General features: G+C 44.3%; 1 protein-coding gene across 5 annotated transcripts in view; it reads right to left on the minus strand.

The window, feature by feature from the left end:
* RERE (arginine-glutamic acid dipeptide repeats) overlaps positions 1-13,931 on the minus strand; it is a 381,891-nt gene that overhangs the window by 289,363 nt on the left and 78,597 nt on the right. The window contains exon 1 of one of the 5 annotated variants that reach the window (XM_090023237.1): positions 4,674-5,148. The exons of 3 other annotated variants lie outside the window; for them this stretch is intronic. The gene's annotated coding sequence lies outside the window, so the exon portion shown is untranslated. Of the gene's footprint in view, positions 1-2,301; positions 2,582-4,673; positions 5,149-13,931 lie in introns of those variants that run through there. One more of the 5 variants, XM_090023238.1, reaches the window with a different exon arrangement.

The following is a 13,931-nucleotide window of genomic DNA, read 5'->3' on the forward strand; positions in this document are numbered from 1 at the left end:
CCCTTTCACCTGATCAAAGATGTGCATTATGCACATCTGTCACACACAGAAAGGCCTGCCTTCAAACGCAGAAAGAGTGCTGCTACCTGAATTCAACCTTAGTCTTTCTTTGAAAGCAGAGATCATTCTCACAAGGAATGCAATGGTAAACTTTGAACCAGACCTACAAAGGGCAAAGAGAAGCGAGGGCCTGCTTATGCTACAGTTTCAATTATGCCAAACACGATCCTAACGCAGTTTCTCTGATCAAATTAATATTTCTCTTAAAATGCACATTATAAAACTCACATGGCATCTTCCCTGCATGTTGAGAAATAGGGTGATGGTTGTCTGAATGTTAGCAAGGCTATCGGAAATTTCAGTTGAAAAGAAGCCTGTCCAGGGTGGGCAAAGAACCACGTTACAACATTCAAAACACTTGTATTCCACTGGACCATGGGTATAACCTTAATGCAACCCTAGATCAGGCACCCTGGCAATAATATAAGAAAAGTATCATTTGAAATAGGTTTCTTTCTTGAAAGACATTTCAAAACAGACAAGATCGAGCGTTTCAAAAGCAAAGTAGAAAAAACAAACAAACCCTGTTTAAAAGGCTGGCACAATGATTGTAAAGAAAGGAAAAATTAATGGGAGAGAATAAAGGTTTTCCCAAGGGGAAGGGATACGACATAGGGAGTTTTTTAGTATTAAAAGAGCACAACCAAGAGCTGCCATGTACCCCCTGGGGTCTTCCCAAGTACCTCCCTGGACTACAGGCACCTCTGGTTGACAACCCGTATTAGAGCATGACTGCACCTTAAAACATCTTGAATCCATGGACTGGTACCACATACAAGAAATACTTCCAGCTGGCACTTACTGAAGAACACATTACCACGTAAGAAAGGTCTATGCTGTGCCCAGCTGTGCCCTTCAGGCCACTGTCGCTACCATCCATTAAAAAACAAAAACGGTGGATAAATTCAGGTGCCAGGAGCAAACAGAGCTTTGCACATGGCAGAAAGTATTATCTGGAGGTTTTTCACGAAGCATTTATCAAATATTCCAGCCCAGTTTTTCTGGTTTTGGAGACTAATACATTTTGTTGTTCTTATTGGAAACTGGTGCGAGCTGACCTTGTTTCAACGCTGGCTTCATGGCTTACACTGACCCTGTATTAAGTTTTGTTCTCAACATGCAAAATGCTCCTAATTTTAGGTATCTACTAGGAAACTGTTTTCTGGCCTCAGCATTTTCTGTCCTTAGGGCAGAGTTAACTCAAGCAGTCAGCACCTGGGTCTGAGCCCACATGTCTGTCTAGCCATCCTGTGAAGTGCCACAAAGCCAACCTATGCCCCAGCTGCCATGTCCTCATTACCGCTGTAACCATGCATGCCTGTCTTGAACGTCTACAGAGGCATGGTGTCTCTCACGGTTACTTCTTTTGCAATAAGCCAACACGCCAATTCCTTCTCAAGGAAGTGTGCGAGAACTTGTCTGTCCTTCTAGGCACAGCAGGGAGTTGTGGGAAGACACTGGACAACAAATCAGTACAGAAGTGAGTTAGCCTGCACCCTCAAGAGTTGGCAGCCCAAGCGAAAGCCTCGGGCTCACTAAACCCCAAAGTTTAACGGGCCAAGCTTGAGCACAGAAGAGCCCTGGTTAATTCTTGCAGTGAACATCTATCTACCCCTTGCTCTGTGGTGGAATATTCACTGTTATTAGCGTTAGTGCATCATATTCTCATCACACCTCCACTCCTACCACCTGCACTTCCCACTGCTATCAGTTAATTGGGTCTCAGATAAGGGCACCACATTGGCCTTATGTATAAACAGATTTCATGCGTGTTTGCTTTTATGGCTTTACCAACTGTTCACCACCCCCGCCTCCCATCAGCCCATAGGCTCTTATCTCAACTACCCTCTCATTCAGGGTGCATTCCACCAACTGCAAATTTCATCGTATGGGGGACTGACCTGCCATCAAAGACAGTTCAAGACATGCATTAAAGAAAAATGAGCATCTCTGAGGTGCAATATTGTCAAAAACATAGCTGATCAGTCTCAACCCCTTGTTGTATTCTCTCCTTTAAGAGTTTACAGCACCAAGGCGAGTGGAAAAATTGCACAGAAAAGAGTACACATACATAACGTGTGAGCTCCAAAAAAGTCACCCTCTTCATAAAACTTAGCCATATGTCAAGCACAAACTTTGTATATTATCCCACACCTATGGTGCCCCGTGATGAGCTGAATCGACAGCATAAACTGACATAAATAATACCAGGGCTTTGTGGAGTGATGCCCATTTATTTACCTCAGCTGAAGTTCTGGCCCACCGAATAGAAATGTTGTCAGGACCAGGAAGACAAGTACTCCAGCGGCAAAAGAGTCCGGCGTTCTGCTTCTGCACTCCAAAGGTAGGTCTGCTCTCTCTCTCTAAAAATCCTCCGGGTCACACATGTGTAAATAACGCAGAATATCTGCTACGGTAGTAATTCATTCACAGTACAAAACCAATGACCTCCTATGGCATTACAAAATGGATGGTTCCTTCTGGCTACTCTTAAGCAACACAATAGCTAGCATAACCCTCTGACCCCAAAACAGGCAGGTTTATGAAAAGTCTATTAATAAACAGCTTCTTGTTTTCTTTCCTTCTCCCCCACCCAAACCAAAACAAAAGGTCTCTCACAAATGAGCTATTAGCTACTGATACCAGCAAACAAAAGCCTGTCTTGTCCCAACACATGAATAAAAATGAGCAAGGAGGGGGTTGGAAGATCCACCAAGCAATTCCCCATAACCTCCAGTACATGATACACTGCACTGCAAAAGGAAGTCAATGCATTCTGACATAACAGCTGTACACAGAGTCACATTAATTAAAATAAAAAGCTAGTCTACATAACGTGCAAGCAATTCACTGAACCTTACTGACAAGTTGAAGGAACCGTTCCTTCAAAGATGCATAATTCACGAACAAGCTGACTGGTTATACAGAAGGCAACGGCACAAAGGAGATCCACAAGTATTTGAGAAAGTCACAGCTATTTAAAGTAAAACAAAAAGCACGACCAACTATAAAATACACACAAAGGAAGTGGTAGGATGGATTACGTCAGCCCTTGCCTCAATTCATAAATCCTAACCGCAAAACAAGACAAATGCTGAACTGTCTTTCTCTGGAAACCTGCTTAAAGTGAATACATGCAGTTTAAGTCTTAAAATATGCTACCGAACAGCACTCGCTGATGCATCACTTTCAACAGCCACAGGGAAAAAAAAAAAAATGGTGTAATCCTAGTCAATTCTATCGTGCAGCCAGATCAAATAACATCTCAAGAACGGCCTGCCAAGCACCCAGCCTGCCAGAGTACAATAAGCACTCAAGTGCTCTGGACTCAAAACCACCTTTCGCTGCTCCCAGAGATCCTTATAAAATAGTTTAAACACTACTAAATTACAGGGTTGGGAAAAAACACACACAAATAAAAGCTTTTAAATGTTGCTCCCACACAATTCTTAACTTGCTGTAAAGCATCTAAAATGTCTGCCTTGTGATAGTTTACTAGGCAATATAACTATTCAGAAAGGCAAGTGCCTTTAAAGAACAGAAATCTGACAAAAATGCAGAGTTGGTTGCAAGTCTGGAACTAATTGCCCACAGATTAATGGCTTTACATTGGAATAGTGTGCCTCTGTCTGTAGGGTTTTAAATCCTGTTTACTTTAACTTTGAGTTCCCAGAAACGCGCTGCTAGGATGTAGAGCGTTTAGGCTCCATGGATTAGGTATTAAGACCGCCAAATGTCTCAACTTTTCAGCCCAGGTTTAAAAACAGGGATCAAGTTGAAGTTAAAAATAAATAAATAAATACATAAGGCTCCTTGACAACTGCTACATTTTCGTGCAGGCACAAATTTAAATAAATAAATAAATCCCAGATGGTTGAAAAGGAGCCTATGCACTCGCACAATGCCCCATGCAGCGCAGCGCCACATGTACTCAAGAGAGGCTTAAACCCGGTTGGAAAACAGAAGCAGAGCTGGTTTCTCTCTCAGGAAACAGAAAGTGGTCAAGCAGGTCTCCTGCCACTTCATCCGAGAACAAGATTTGAGTCAACATTATAAAAACAACTTGCGCCCGGCGCTGCGCCCAATTAGGAGGACTTGAAAGGCATTCCGAGACGCTCCTGCACCTCGGCCAGAGAAGGGGGGGCTGGTTTCCAATCAATCAAAACGGAAAGGGAAAAACAAAACAAAACACCCCGGCTCCAGTCCTAACCTGGCTCGCATGAAATCACTTCTCATCAAACGCGTGCTCCGCTCCGCAGCTCCGGGCGGGGGAAGATTTCAAGCGCGCAAAGCTAAGCGCGCTCCTCGGAGCGGGCGGCCGTGACCTGACCGCGCCGGCCTCCCGCCTCGGGCCGACACAAACTATCGCATCGCCTACCGAGCGCGGCCAACTTTCTCTGAAAAATGTGGACTAGCAGGGGGGAGGAGAAAGGGGGTGGGGGGCTAAATAAAAGGCGTACAAGGACAAGCGTTTCCTCCTTCCAGTGGGGTGCATTTGTTGCTGTTGCTGCTGGGATTTTATGAAGCAGCCCCAGGCTTTCATTCTGGGTCAAGGCTGGGAGGGTGGGGGTTTATTTGCGCCTCTGCCCCCTGCCCCCCAGCCCCGCACTCACCCAGCGCGGCCGGGCGGAGCCGCCTCCCCCGCGGTCCCGGCAGCTGCTCCGGCCTGACCCCGGCGGCCCGAGCGTTTCTTCGGCAGGAGGGGGCGGCTGGCACCGCCGCAGCCCATGGAGGAGCGGAGGGAGCGGGGGGAGGAGGCGGAGAGGCACTGGGTGAACAAAAGGAGGCCCCCTCGGCTGGGCTGGGCTGGGCTGGGCTGGGCTGGCAGCGGGGCGGCCCGGCTCCCCCCGGCGCGGTGCAGCGCTGCGCGGCGGCGGCTCAGCTGCGCGGCTGCCGGCGCCTCCACATGCCCGGGACCGGCCGCTTTTCTTTCGCCCAGACACCGGCGGGGGCAGCGCAGCCTCCCGGAGACCGCAGGCGGCGGGGCGCAAAACGCGGCGCGGAGCCGGGCCGGGCGCTGCCCCGCGCCGCCGCCACCGGGACCGGGACCTGCAGCCGGGGGGCGGCGATGCGCGGCAGCCCGGGCACCGCTAGGACGCGCATCGGCAGGCAACACCGGCGAGAGGAGAAAGCATCCCCGGCGGCCGGGAATATGAATGCAACCCGCCTCCCTCCCTCCCTCCCTCCGCGGATCACAACACACCGGGGGGGGGGGGATGCAGATTCAAATAAAATAATAATCCAGAGATCCAGGGGTGGGGGGAAACGCGCCCGCGGACACCCCCGCGCCTTGCGAAGACGGATGAGAGACGCCTCTCTGGTGTGTGGTCACGTTAGAGACGTTTCTATCCTAGGATTTTGTTGCAGTTTCTTCAACCAGTGAGCCATTTTGTTAAAACCCTCTCCACCATCTCTTCCCTCTTCCTCCCCCCCCACCCCCCAACAAGAGAATAAAGATCCATCTGTTCTTTTAAAATGACTCGATAGAAATTGGTCTAATAATGAAATAAATACACGCGCCTTGCCATGCGGCTTTAAAACCAACGGGGAACTTCTCTGAATCTGGCAACTGAGCACAGACACTTCACGCAACAACACAGACGCAGAGAGCCTGAGACGCTTCAGGCACCAACAGCAAATCCTGCCGCTCTGGGAGATGCCAACTTTATTTGGGGCAAAACCCTTTAGGGTCTCCCCTTCTGAATGAGATACACAACTTGCAAGAAGTCTCTTTCTTGGCAAGAGCGCACAGCATTTTTTCTGTCAAGCAAATAAACAGCTACAGAGCAATATTTTAGCCTCTGTTAACCTCTTTGTCACTGCTTTACAACTCCAAAAAGACATTCAAGACCGTGGTCCCACACAATTATATAAGATCCCCATCAGGTTAAGTCTGCTCTCCTGTCTCATTTCTTCCAGATGCTGTAAGCTGGGAGTGGTGGGGAGGGTTCATATCCACACCCACGCATTGGTATGGTGCTCACCGCTTTCACATCAAAGCCTTCTGCAAAATGAAAATGTGCAACCTGAAAATTTAGAAATGTTGTGCTTGCTCAAAATAGCTCCCTAAACCACTCACACAGGTCATGCACAAAGAAGTACAACACCCCTGCCACCGTGAAAAGCTGCTGTGAGCAATACAAATCGAAGGTGGTGTGTAGTGCAAGCTTGGCTCTGTTGCAAGATCCATTGTACATTAGCTTCTCAATTGGAGCCCATCCTAGGGGGAATGCACTGGTTGAAAATAAGCTTCATAACCAAGTGGCTTTGTGATAGCTCCACACCTGTCAGAGCTGAAATCAATCCCAAAGTCCAAGTACAAAGCAGCCACACTGCATTTATCCTCCCTTCACTTTTCTAATCAAATAGTGTATGGCCTGACACACAGCAGCCCATGAAAAGGAACATATTTCTCCAGTGTCCACTTAGGAAAAAGTGGACTTCCAATGACTTCTAAAAGAAAGTGTTCTCTGGCAGTAAATGAATTCAGGCTTGGTTCCACTGACTTCCTGTTTACCTGGGATCTTCACAAGTGCCTTGATGCTTGCTACTTCTATCCTAAGCAAACTGATTAGGAGCACAAGTCCTCAAAATGCCTGCATTGGAAATCTAGTCCTTCAGCTCCATAAATGACTCTACAATTTGGACTCAGTTTATATGCAAGACGTTAAAAAAGACCAGAGTAATCACCCTCCAGTGGTTTTCAGAAGATAACAGGATTATGCCACATTCCTGATTTGCAGGCACAATCTGGAGTAAGCCTCAGTCTCTCTGTGCCAGTCTTCCCACCTTTAAAATGGATCTAACGCTAATCTGTCTTGTACACCTCGGAAATTCCTGAATGAGAGCAATTACATACATTCCAGTGATGACGTTACACACGCACACCAATATTTCAAGAACCGGCTGGCCAACGTTCACACCATCCTTGTGAAATAATGGCAGCAGCAGCCTCATTTTATAAACAGACAAATAATATGTACCCAAAGGTCATAAGTAACAAAAGCACTTCCACCAGCAATTCAGTTTAATTTACTAATGAATTAAATCTTTAGTAATCTCTTTAATTAAGTGCAACAACTCAAAACCTGTTTGGAAACAGGTGCTCTCTATTTCCCCAAACCCCAAGGCTTACAGAGACCAGAGCTTCTCCTGAACCTGTTCCCTCATTTGGCAATAATACTTCAAGTTTTCACCAACATGGATTGTTTTTGAAACTATCCAGTGTAAATCATTTCAAGGCATGCGACCTGCAGAGGGGAAATACGAGACAAAAGGCACAGACAAAAATAACAGCATGTCGTTTAGATACGTTAAATCAAAAAACTATGCTTGTTATTTTAGCCAACTATCTAGAAAAAGTATCCTGAGAAGAACCACCCTGCGCTGGACTACAGAAGGTGAACTAGACTCGGATCTAACAGCTCCAGAGTCCGTAGCTTACGGGATTCAAAGAGGGCATCTTCTATTTCCTGCCCCTGGTCTAGTATACACGGTTTTCCTGCGTTAAACTGAATTTAGGGACTAAACTCCGCTCCAGGGAGAACTCCAGCCCAGGTTTCACAGCACTCTCCATTTATCAAAACAACCCTGTCATGTTGAGTACCATTAACAGATAATGAAAGGAGACAACGGATGCAGTTACAAGCAAAGCACTCCGCATTCTACAGGCCTAAGCATGCAGCCAAGTGAGCTGACATCTGACTTTATTATAAGCATTATAATTAAATAGAATACTTAGTTTAAGTAACATTAAGGTTGTGACACAAACCAGCAAAGCTAGGAAATTCAAAGATAAGGCTTTGACACACTGTCATTAACTCCTCCTATTTGTACAAGTGTTTTCATGCACGCACATACACACACAAGGCTTTGACACACTGTCATTAACTCCTCCTATTTGTACAAGTGTTTTCACACACACACACACACACAGTTAAGAAGTGGAAAGCTAACCTTAACTTCAATTTCCCACCTTTTTGTTGATTTCTGTGAGTGCTTTAACACTTTGCAGACACGGTTCTTTGGGTAACATTTCTGTGAGTGCTTTAACACTTTGTACACCTTACCACTGTGCTTGAGCTTGTGAAAGACAGCACTTAAAAGAGCTGTGATGTACAGCCTATCTTCAAAGGGTGGAAAAGACACTGTTTCCTAGACATACTATTCATAGGGCAAAGAAATAATTCATAACTTCTGCGACAGCTTTACAAAATTTGCAGAACATTAACTACAGACATACCCCAAAGCCACTAGATGTACAGGAGTGTGGCATTTAAAATTCCTTCAGAGAGAATTAGCTATCATCAGGTATGCATAAATACTTCAACCATTTAGACAAACTGCTCCAATGGAACAGTTTAAGGTCTACCAGATAAGGATATACTTTGGCAGCAGACTTAAAGTGAGAATCCTCAAACTGATCAGACAGATCACATGAGAGTACATTTAAAAAACAAAACAAAAACAACCCCCCCCACTAACAGATCCCAACATGACACTCAGTAGCAGTCTATACTTAGTTGTCCAGAAAACACAGCTCTGCTTTTCAAAACAGATTTAACACGCTGCCTGACTATACCAACCACAGTGTGTTAAACCCATTTTCGAGAATAAACAGACACCTGATCTTGACAAATGTTTTCTAAGAGCAGGTTTAACATGATTTGTCTGGCTTACACAGGCACCAAGCACAGGGCATTAAATCCATGTTAAGCTATTTCTGAAAACAGACTTAATATGGCTCTCATAGCTTTGCGTACATCAAGTTCTTTGCCAATGGCTTTCTATTGTTGCTACCACTGTTGGTACTGTACTGGCATTGTCGCAGGTCATTGCCCTCTGCTTCTGCCAAAACTTTCTCACCAGTGCTAACACTCAATACCTTCCTAGTCACAGTAACAATGGGAAATTGCTGGTTAAAAATAACAAACCTAAAGTAGAGACAGCTTATGGCTAACAATTTACACTAAAAATGACATGAGACAATGGTTAACTGCAGATTCCTCCGCAGTGGCGGAGGAAAGTGAGACGGCAGTTGATGTCAGAGCCCAACCACACTAAGTACCACAGAAAGTGTCCTAGACACTTCCTTCCATTAGAGGTCTAATACACTTCTTACAATGGCTGATGTAGAGTTTGGCCCTTCCTAACTGTTGCCACAATCCTGTTTTACAAGTAAGTAATTCTTCCCCTGCTGTCAAGAATGGGCCATTTCCTTAATGTAAATAAGGCTGAGAGGAGATGGCAAAGGTCTCGCCTAATTGCCAGGTTTGAAGAACATACCACATCCACAGAAGTTTAGGGCTGGAAGAGACCTCGTGAGATCAAGTCCAGCCCCCCTGCTCTGACCAGGAAAGACTGCTGGGGTCAAATAACCCCAGCAAGGTGTGCGTCCAGGATCCTTCTGGCCATCTCCAGGGTAGGTGCCTGCACCACCCTCACTGGGAGGCTATTCCAGAGTCTGGTCACATGAACCGTGGAGTTTTTCTTTGTATCCAGTCTGAGAAATTTCTTCTAGGAATTTGACTGTTGCTCCTGGTTTTCCCCTGAGGCGCTTTGGTGAACAGTTGTTTGCCTAGCTTGAGCAGGTTTGAAGAATTTAACACACTGGAAGCAACAAGGAATCCCATCTACATTTCCATGACTGCCATTAGACCTATGCCAGGTGAACTGGAAGCAGAGAAAAAAGTAAGTGATTCCCTCTCCCCCACTAATGTCAACACAGCCAGTTTACTGTATTGTTACACGAAAGTCCTGTTTAAACTGCAAAATCATCTCTATGGGGAACCCAGCTGCAGCACCCACCCTTACCCTAACATGGTGGAAACACCATTTCATCTGATGGGCACAGTGTCCCAGGCTACAGCAGAACACAGGACAGAGTTAAAACATGATTAGAGACGTGCCTGTGGTACAAGATGGAAGGGTGTGTCAGCTGTCATCTTAAAGCAGACGGTCCCTAAACTCAGCACACGCTATATTTGCCATTCTTTTTAATTTAATGTAGAGCAGCCAATTTTTACATCAGCCGTTTTTAACCTCCCTAAAATTCCTACGTGGCACCTGGTGCTCTCTGTCTATTATGAGCTTCCACAAATGCTTTTCCTTTTTTAAAAAGCTCTCCATTGTGGCAAAAGCCCCACAACCTCCTACACTGATTTTTCTCCCATTTCTACAGTCTGTATCTACAGGGTGTGTATGTATGTATACACACACACACACACACACACACACACACACACACACACATACACACACACATATACCCTGTAGACAAAGACTGTAGAAATGGGAGGGGGGAAAAATATATATATATATTTTTTTTACTTTTGGCTTTTAAATAGGAGGAAAAACATGCCCCGCTCCCCTGTACTTTGGCTCTTGAACACCAAGTTCCACCCTGCTACAAAGACCGAAACCGAGCCTTAAGTGGTTGAAACTAACTATTAACTTTGACACCACTTTGATACTCGGGGAAAGGAGGCCTTACCTGACATGTCAAAATCCCAGATCCTCAAATCCGAACCTCATTTTCAGGCAATTAGACCTTTCTACTCCTGAGCGTTCCAAGTGCTCGCTTCGCCGTAACTGTCACCTGGCATTTGAAAGTGGAACGTTTCATTTCTAGTGACTGTACAGTGTGTTAAATCACGCTCCGAACATTATCTCCCAATGCAAAAATGGGGAAGACGAAAGGGTGCACGCACCGTCAACATATTTTGCAACAGTGGTGGTAATACGCTTATTAGCATTTGCCTGACAGGTAACAGCCAAAAGTGCTCGTGCCTTCAAGCTTCCTCTTGGCCCCTGACTGGCTTGCGGGAAGCACTCAAACAATAACTGATTGCACAAGCACCTAGATCAGAGGCGCGAGGGAGATTTCTTCGGCTGCAATGGGCAAGCCCAGCACCTAACTCCCACTTATATGCCCTTGAAAAGCTACCCTGTATAACGTATGTGAGATGCCTATACCAGACTCCCTATGCCTGAAGAAGGGTGACTGCGCCCAAAAGCTTGCCACGAACTTTCTTCCAGCTACTCTGTTGGTCTAACAAAAGATATCACATCTACCCAAATAACCTTGCCTGTGATGCCTATACAGCACCTTTGGATGCACATAGCATTTTGACATACAAAGCAAAAGAGAAAAAAACATTCTTCCCCAAAGAGCTCAGAGAGACCAACAAGGTAATTCACAAAGCACTAACTTTTTTTAACTGATCAGAAACATTTCTTGCTTTGACTTAGGCTGAAACTTTACAGACAAGCTCTTGGCTGTAATTGCCTCTGAAAGAGAAACAGTCCATACATTCACTTCACTTCACAAGCAGCAGCTAAAATGCAGAGTAACCAACTTTCAGGGGGCACATCTACACGTTCATGAATGCTCTTTTGTTAATGTGCATTAAATTTAGGCACCTCCATTGTGAGGTCCTAGAAAAAAGGCACATTAGCCTATTTTAATGCGTATTAGCGAAAGCATATTTTTTGTGATACTTTAATGTGCATTAAAGCATGCGTGTAGCTGAGCCCAGGATGAGGTATGCAAATCCATGAACTAAGGCATCATAATAGCTGAGCGTCATAATATTGAGCCTTTAACCCCATTTGGTAAGCATATATTAAAAGCAGCATGCCCTGCCTACAGTAGAGTCAAGTACATTAGTCAATATATCCTAACAATGCCGCTTACCCTACACTACACCAGCTCTGGGGCCAGGTCTAAGGCCCAAACATACTGCATTATTTCAGTAATGTCACCCCATCACACGGCATTTTCCCCAAGTACTAAAAGGAACTTCCTTGGATCTCTCACACGTGTGTTTAGGAGACAATTAAAGATAATCCCCCTTCCTCAGGAAGTTTTTTGTAAAAGGATAAGCACATGAAATATCTACAATATATTCTTTCTACTACAGACATCTCTATACTAGCAGAAGTCAAGTCATGACTCGTGACCCTCCAAAGTGCAGGGATCTCTGTGGTGATATTCTGAGGTGCATAATTCTGCCTGTGATCTGAAGCTTGAAACAATCCTTCAAGCTTCCTTAAAAAAAAAAAAAAGCACCCTAATAAAAGAAGCAGCACATATTTTTTTTAAAGTTTTCTTAAAATGGCATTTTCCACTTACAGCGCAGAAATCACTAGAGACCAGGTTGGATATATGAAACCACAGTTCCAAGACAACTGTACTTTGAAAGGACAAGACGCGGTTAGGAAGAGAACTCACTCAGCGAAGAGTTGTGGGGAAAATGACAAAGAGGGTCATAAGGATGAATGAGCCGAGGAACTCGGGGACTTGGCAGGATGTTCAAGATGAAATCCCTTATGTACTTAGATATCTACTAAATGTAATAAATTCAGTTGGGGGAAAATCTGACCAAGTTGCTAGGAAGCAAGTAGTGAGAAAGATAACTTGAAACTCCAGCTAGAACCTCCACTTCAAGAAATCAAAACACACCAGGATAGATGTAGACTTCAGCAAATACAATCATGTTTGCAAATCAGAGAATTTAACTTACTCAATATTTTCCCCTCTGGTTTGTTTCCTGTGTTAGTTGCCAAGGAGCAGAGAAGTTAAACAGTCTTTTTCTGAGCATGTGGGCACACTGCAAACCAAAAATATGAACACAAAAACGAGTGGTGTCTGCTGGCTTTCGTGGTGGAGATAAAGCAGAACTGTCAACCTGTTCACAGCAACTTTCCGCACGAACCCACAGCCTCCCCCTGAACAAGGGCACTTTTTAGTTCAGAAGATATTGTTTAAAACATACATGCAGAGGGGGAAAAAATAAATCAGACAGCCAAACACAAACATAGTTAAACAAATTTAAAGCTATGAAATGAATGGTTAGTAGAAGTGACGCATATTAGGTTGCAATCAAACAATGAACAATGCTGAAGACAGTCCGCACTAACTTCACATCAATTCATTTTTTTTTTGCAAGTATGAAATCTGGGTTTGTTCCATTTTATTTGCTTTTTGTTGGAGGAGGGGGAAAGGAGAAGAAAGCAGCAAGGCTAATGCTTTTCTTTCAACCTTTTATCAAAGCAGTTTAAACAATGGCCGTTACCCTGATCTTCCCTCTGATTTTAACTGGAAGTAACTCTGCGAATGGAAAATATGATACCTCTATCAACAGCCTGTGGTATGTTTAAACTATTATAATGTAAAGCATGCTTATTCTCACAAGCTAAAGGAAATGACTGCCAAATGCTTCCTTTACAATCTCTCCAGAATAGGACAGATCCTTTACTGGGAGATTTTCCTGACATACAAACGTAGCAGAAAACAAAACACACAGATATACATTAAAACTTGCTAGGGATTTATTTTCCTTTATTGAAGATGCAGAAGAGATCAGATATGTGACTACAGCTCTCAACATTTTTAGTGTGTTAATCACTTTTACATTCACGTACTTCAGAAAATTCAATAGACTTTTAAAAAATGACAATAACCACAGGATGTGACCAGAGCTATATTAATCTTTCCCTCAGGAGGGTCAGATAAGCACTAAAAACAGGAAGTCTACTATAATGTTGAAAAATTCTTAACAGTCTGGAACCACATGACAGCCGTTTGGTTATAGATTCATGTGCAAGTGAATAAAGACGGTGCACACACATGGAAATCATGAGCCTCAAAAATATGACGGGGAAACCCGCGGGATGTCAAAGTCTTACAAAAAGGTTACCTGGGGATGGAACTAATCTAATGTTTATTCTTAACAGGGATATGAAGGAGAAGCCAAGAATTTATTCCGTCCAGTTCATTTAGAAAGCATTAAAAGAAAAGAAAAAAAAGAAAAGAAAAAAAAAATCAGGTTCACAGGAACAATGACTATTTGTGTCAAGAATTGTTACTT

The sequence above is a fragment of the Crocodylus siamensis genome, chromosome 12 (genome assembly GCF_052110815.1).
Source record: "Crocodylus siamensis isolate JL-2025a chromosome 12, ASM5211081v1, whole genome shotgun sequence".
Taxonomy (NCBI): Eukaryota; Metazoa; Chordata; order Crocodylia; family Crocodylidae; genus Crocodylus; species Crocodylus siamensis.